Raw genomic sequence first — 8,184 nt, forward strand, 5'->3', positions numbered from 1 at the left:
TATATAAGAAAAGATTGAAAAAATACCAGGGAAATCAAACCAGGAATATAATTGAAAACTAAATTTCAAATAAAAATTTCATGTTTATTGTCAGGTTTTGTAGTACAATGTACTAAATCTTATGCACAACCTATACATTAAAAATGTAATGTTATTGATACATAATTAGTAACAACTAAAAAGTATAGTTAACGTGATTAAAAATTACATGAAAATAACAAAAATTACACTGTTAGAAAGGTAACAATTTCATAAAATTAAGGAGCAACAGTAAATTCCTTATCCAAGTTGAATAATCAAATTTATATCCTTAAAGAATTTAAGGTGCTAGTAAAAATGAGCATTTAAATGTTTTTGGTATCCTTTTTAATTAATTTGACAATTTCTTCAATTAAGATTCTATATTAATGAAAAACATTCTAAAATTAACTAAATTAAAGTCACTTAACAATTATTTCAATAATAAATGATTTAGTCCTAGTAAACGTCAGATTCAATTAATACATTAGTACAAACTCATAACATCCAAAATTTTTAAAATAAATTAAAACACATGTTCAAAATTACTAGTTCTTTTAACTAACAGACATTTAAAATTCGATAAATAATTGCAAAAACCTAATGACTAGATTAAATTAAAAAAAAAATTAATACACCTAACTAATAAAACAAAGGAAAAGTAAAATGACAAGCCTTTTAATATCAAAGACAATAAACAAAGTCATTCATAATACAGTAGTTACATAATTAGAACACATTGCTGTATCTGTGGTCTGTCTAATTAAAGAATATGGGTAGGGTAAAAGAGGTATGTCTGCAGCTCATTTCCATCATCTCTACCTACTTCTTCTCAAAAAACATCCCTAACCTAAATTTCCATTATCTGCCAATAAAATCTACAAGGTAACCCTGTTATTTTACAAATAATTATGTTATTAAAAGTCTTTATACTTTTAAATATAAAGCATTTTCAAGTATTAGAAAGATTGAGATATTTTTCATTTAGTAATTAGGGTGACAAATAGATGTGACGCAGCATTAGGTTTTAAACAAAAGAGAGGCAATATAACAAGGCTACCCCCTACCAATTACCTGTATTATTTCATTAGACAGACTGTAGTTACATCATTTGAAATATGAAATCATCAAATTTAAAACAAATTCTATGCACTAATACTAAAACATAAAACAAAGCAAATTCTTGTTTTAATTTGAATAAACATAATTAAATAATATTCAATTACATTTGTTATGAAATGAATTTAAATTCTTAGCTAGAAAAAATGAATGCCCATAAACATACACTTTTACTAACAATTGTTATTCAAACAAGTTCAAATATACCAAGTAAAAATTTGCAATTGGGTTTGGAAAATAAATTTCAAATGTTAATTAACTTAAAAGAGTTTATAACAGTTATAAATCATTATTAAGATATGATACTAATAAAAAATACTTCAACAGTATGAATTACGTATACATCAAGTTGGACTATTATAGTATATGAAATAACATCTCACAGTAAAATGTTTTACTTTAATAAGAGACAAATTTCTTACACTAAAAGGAAATATCAAAAATTTAGAGAATAGTAATATACCAAAAAAGCCAAATGACCGACTAATGAAAGGAGGTAACAATAGACCACACACATAAAGTAACATGATTTGGTTAAAACTGAGGTCAACAAGTAATTTAATGAACTGCATAATTACTATCATAAATGGAGAATTAAATAAATGAATAGATAAGATTTTAGAGAGGTTAACTCTTTTAACTTATTTATAAATGTTAAAATTGTTGAGAATGAAAGCATATTTATTGATATGCCCATTTTTTTTTTTTTTTTTTACAATTGCATTAAATTTCCGTCATTCTCGAATGAATCCTTCATTACTTAAAATTTCCATTCACGTACTATTTATAAACTGTATGAATAACAAATTTTGCACAAATATGTCACAGAATGTCAGTTAAATTTAAACAACACAGCTAAGTAGAGCAAAATAATTGTAATATGAGCAAAATTGATAATTTGAAAATATTTTAACAAGTTCTTAAAGCTTGACCATGAATCTGAGTGTAATTATGAGCAAAATGCAATTTCCAGATAAAATATTCATTGTTACCAATCAAGACAGATGAAAAGATTTATTTCCAAAATTACAACATAAGAAACTATAATTTAGTTATTTTGTACTGGTTTAATATTTCTTAAATTAAAAAAAAGTAGTTGATTTGAGAAATAATTTTTCTGACTCTATTACCACCCATTTGTGAACTTTAATATAAAAAGTAAATGGAGAAGTAAAAAAAAAATGAAATAACAGCAATAGCAAAATTCAGAATAATGTAATACAATGAAATTACAACGAAAATTTTGGTTTTATATTTTAAATATATAACTCAATAACTTTAATGTGAATGCATTTATAAAATTGAAAGTAAACTTTTTTTTTTCAATATAAAATAAATCAAAAATACTGAGCAATTATTGAAATATATATCATACTGAATGAATAAATGCAAAAGATATATTTAATGTATTTCAAGATATTTTTGTATAAATACATAAAATCAATGAATTATAAAATAATATTAATATAATTTTTTCTTAAATATTCAAGTATTTTAAAAAAATTGAGAAGAAAAATATGTTAGTATAATGATAAATACACAAGCTAACATTATTTTCATTATTTGAAACTCGAACAATGATCAGAGAGACTTTAAATCACAGAATCTTAAAACTTGCAAAAAAATATTAGTTAAGTGATGCAATGAATGTTACAAAAGAAGTGGAAACCACAAGAAAGCAGTCAATCTTAGAGATAAAAAATCATTTAACAAGAAAACAATGTTAACATTAAAAAAAGAATAAATCAAATATCGCCTCCTATAATAAGAACTATACAAATAAGTTTTCCTTCAAAGAACTGTGAACTTTCAACACAGAAAATTTAAAACAATTCTCTTTAATTGAATGATTACTAAGCAATCACAAGCACAGAATATCGTTTCCAATATTAAATGTTTTGCTTTTAATACTACTACTGGAGTTTCCTTTTAAGTCCTTAAAACAATTATTACAATTAGTACAAAAATGGTATAACAAAATTATACCTCATAATTTCAATGACAAGTATTCTACAAAAATGCATGACTTAAAAAAAGAAGTTTTGAACACAAAAAAAATGTTTACTATTTCAAAAAATGTCCTAATTTTTTTGAGAAAATATAAAATACCTTCAGCTATAAAATTAATTAAGCTATAACAAATCTGGTATCTGAGTATTAATACTATTTAAAAAGATACAATAAATGAATTGCACTCAATATTTATAATAAAATGTAAAAACCTGCTTTCAAATAAACAGATAGATCTCAAAAATTAGTAACAAGTTTGTTTTAATATAAAGATAATAATTCTATAACACATGACTAATAACAATTGCAATTTCATAAACAACAATCTAATTAACATTTAATAAATTATAATTTTGCGGTAAGTTGAGGAAAAGACACTCACACAAACAGAAAAAACACACAAAACTTTTCATCAATTTATATACACATAACTTATTATAAGTGTGTTTTGTAAATGAACAAAACTACAAAATATGATCAAACTTTTCTTTTCAATTCTACAAATAAATTAAAGAGTAAAAAAATACTAAATAAAAATCATCAATGTTCATATTTTAAAGCCAGTCTTTTAAAGTCAAATATGTGGAAGACAATATCAAATATCTTTCTCAAGATAAGCAAGAGGTTAAACAAAAAATTAATTAAAAATTCATGAGTCAACATCTCTTCTAGTTCTATAATGACATGGTATTGATTATAGATAAAATATGATATATGAGTGTGCCTAAGTAAGCATATATATTGTACCCAAAAATTATTTTCATTAATTTTGAATGTTAAAGGTGAATTGTTTAGAGTAGAAGGTGTCTTTTAATTTTATTAAATCTTTGATAAAAATCAGTCAATAAGTTTATTATTAGTACCATATTTCAAAATTATTTGATTGGTTTTTAAGTGAATAAGCATAGGCGATGACAGATCTAATGAACACATCCATGGAGTGTTTCTTAGGTTACTTTTAGGTCTCATTTATGCCTGCTAAGTAAACAAGTATTCAATTAAGAATTTATTAATGCAAGTGTGTAAACGTTGGCAAGTGTTCAGTTCAGTTTGGTCATTCACCTGGTAGTTCATGGTGGACAATTAGGTATGCTCTTAAATTTAGTAATCTAAATTACATTATAAAGAGAAATCTTTAAGAAAGTGGAAGATAGAATAATAAATAAACACAAAATAAGATGGGGGGGGATGTTTAAGTGAAAGAAATGAACTTGGTGCTAGTTCAGTTAGAAGCAAGAGCAGAAGATATAAACAAACAAAATTTTGTATGAACATTATCTTATCACAGCTCAATTTCATAAAGACACAAAGAAAAGCCACACCCACTGGGAATGAGTGTACACTTATAAATAGGATTCATTCTATTCTGCTTTTTTATTAAACACTAAATCATTAACTTATTACTTACTAGATGTTTAAACTATTGACTTAACACCACCAAAAACTTGTTCACTTAAAATGTCTAAATAAATGAAGGGTACTAGTAAGAATACTGAGAAATGAAATAGTAATGCGACAAATGATACCACCATCTTTAGCAAAAGTAGCTCATTAAGGAGAATATCCTGCAATAAATATCTGTGGATTTCTGTAAGACCAGCACTAACAAAAAAAATGAATAAAAAACTAGTCATGGAAATTAGATTAGTTAAAATTCAGCAGAAAAACAGAATTGACAGATATATACATGAAATGTACCAGGATATAAAACAAGAAATCAAAGCAGAGTCCACAAACATAAAATAGATATTCTAATCCTTGATGAAACTAAACTAAGCCAGAAAAGGAATGAACAGCTGACTGATATAAACATTACGTTACAGAAATGGAAATTTTATGTTGATAATCATGGAGATAGTATCAATAATTAGTTATAGAAGAGAGAGCACCTATGTATCAGGTCTATTTTATACACTTAAACTTCTTTCTTAAAAAAATATAGTATAAATAACATAAATTTAGAAATATAATTTACTTTTACAATATAAAATACACAATAGTAATAAAGGTCCCCCTTGCATTTATATGTAATAGAAAAAAGTTTTCAAGAAAAAATATTTTTTTAACATTCCAGGTAGGGAGGGGGAGAGAGTGAGGTGACACAGTCAGAGCCTCCCAGCTCCAAAAGTGCATTTAACATTCATCCACCCAGTTGATTATTATTTACAACATAACAAAAAAAAATCTCCACAAGGACAAGATGTTAGACCAATGAGAAGAATGGACTACAAGGTCTTAATCATTTCTTTCTTGAAGAGCAGTTTATATTCCAGTATTATTACTTCAATAAAAATATTGTGTTGTAGTGAAACTTAATTTGATTATTTTAAATAATTTTTAGGAAGTTTCAAATTTATTTAGTTTAAGGCCTGAAACTGAAGAGTTTATCAGCAATAATTTTATATCACTGGTGAGAAACCATCTCACCAGTGATATAAAATGATATTGAAAATGAAAAAAAATAAAAATTTTAGATGGATTCATACAATAGAAACAATAAGTGAAGCTCCAAGTATATCAGAAGGAATGGGAAATTATAACCCTACCTATATAATTAGTTAACAATATAGTTGAAAATTTGTTGGTCTATCACAAAAATGGTAAAAGCATTAAATAATAGAGATTTATTCAAATCCTGGGATAAAAGATAAATTGGAAAATATATTCAAGCAATAGGATATAACAATATAAGCTTGGAAAATCCTCAAAACATTGAAACAACCTATAGCGAAAACAAAAAGAAGTAATACCAGGGCTAACAATTATTGCAACCTGTTGAAGGTGGGAAACAAGCCATATTTTAATATCAAAAAGTTTATAGAAGTACATAAACATATTCTGTGGGAGTTGAAGAAATAAATTATGCTCTTCATAAAATGAATAATAAAAAAATTACAGTTCATGTGATTTAATATCTAACCTTACCAAAAATGCATAAATAATGTGAAAACACAATTAAGGAAATGATGCATAGAACCCATTGATGAGGACACTACTAACGACTGAAAGTTGAATTTATTAGACCCATTTTTTAAATAAAAAGAACCAAGCAATCAATAACTTGGCAATCATAGAGAATTTACAGTAACCAACAGTGTAACCCACTTTTTTTAGGTGTATTCTTAAATGAAGGATTTACATAAAGAATATTTGGCTGAAGAACATAACAGGATTCAGACAAATAGAACATGCATAGTAATGTATTCATATAAACCTACTTTGAGATAAAATTATTAAAAACTATCTATCTATATTGAAAAAACATGTGACATGGAGTGTCATTAGGAAATAGTTAAAACCAAAAAATAATTTAATAAAGGAACATTAGAAACAACTGGATCAAGGCCATCAAAATTCTTAACAATAATATAATAGGAAATTCTAAAATAGGTCCAAGTTTTGCAATGAACAAGATTCTAAAATAGGTATTCCTCCCCACCCCCCATTTTCTGTTTATGTGTAATACATTTATTTTTTGTCATGCACTACAGTATATCTACAATATATATTTGTTATATTGTTAAGAGACTGTAGCATCAACTATTAGAAGCTTGTAGAGCTAAAAGATGAGCACATAAAATGTGAAGCATATTTTATTCGTTTATAAGTAATTATACACTGAATATTTGTAGCAAATTCAAGTTCTTAAATTTGTCAATTTCTTTAGAAGGTACATAAAAAGAATGATAAGCAAAACCTACTAAGGATTTTTTAATTAGGTGTGTTAAAAATGTTTCAAAATAAATCAAAGAAATAAAATAAAAAACAATATACAAAATCAGAAAAGATGGAATGATCCTCTTTAAGTCTAAGATTAGGAAATTGAAAAGAAGCATAACTGATCTTAGAAATGAATTTGTGGATAAACAGAATAATCTAAATGCTTGAATATGTTTATAACTCAGAAATAAATAAAAATATCAAACGAACAAGAAAAAAATAAAGATAGCCAATAAGATCCCCGAATTTTGTATAAGAAAAAAACGATCAACCAACAAAAAAGTGGATGAAGGAAATAACAGCAGGAATGGAAGAAAGAAAAGGGGAAGATTAAATGAAATTATTTTAGGTGAAAAGATATGCATGAATCTCAGTATGAAATTTTTTGAGATAAAAGCAATGAAAATCTGGAAAAAATAAAGTAAAAGACTTCTGGTCTGAAAATATAGGGTTGAAGAGATAGTTTTTGTATGCTTTTATGAACCAGATATATACACAAAATAAATAGAATATAAGAAATTAGTTTTGGATATAACATGCAAACAATTGATGGTTTTGTAGTGTGATAATGCTTGAATATCTGAACTGTATTTCCTCTGAAGAAGAAATTCACTGAACTAATAAAAGAATGAATATATGTAAATTAATAATAGATGAAACCTTATTTTGACATAGCATTTTATGTCTATTTTTCAGAACAATCGAAAAGTTAAAATAAATTCTTTGGATAACAGATCTAATAAAAATTTAAAAATATTAATAGACAAATATACCCTGAAATATATTTTTAAAAAATAGCATTATTATCAATTTTAAAAAACATTGTTCATGCATTTAATATACATACTTTGAAGGACAAATCCTAATAATCTTTGAATATTATATACATGCTCATCATTAAACACACAAATATACCTCCCTGTATATCACAATAAAACTGCTTTAAAACTACATATTAACAATGACCCTGTAAAAGCAGTTTCTGAATAACATCTATAGAAACAAATCATAAATGATTCAAAATAAAATCAATTCAAATTTATAATCTAAGTTTCAAAATCGTTTCTTGAATAAAGTTAAACTCTTCAAGTCAAAAATAACAATTTTAAAATAATGCATTTGAAAATCAATTACAATAGTTTTATTGTTTTAAAAATAAACCTAATAAAATTTAACAACAAACAATCAATTAGCTGTGGTTTTACATCAGCACAGTAACTACACATATCCATCAAGTTTCTTAAGCATTTGCCACTGATACAAAATACAAACATTTAGATATAAACTATTATTATCAAACTACATCTTGGATATATT

The sequence above is a fragment of the Halyomorpha halys genome, unplaced genomic scaffold (genome assembly GCF_000696795.3).
Source record: "Halyomorpha halys isolate HHAL.00 unplaced genomic scaffold, Hhal_1.1 Scaffold415.1, whole genome shotgun sequence".
Lineage (NCBI taxonomy): Eukaryota > Metazoa > Arthropoda > Insecta > Hemiptera > Pentatomidae > Halyomorpha > Halyomorpha halys.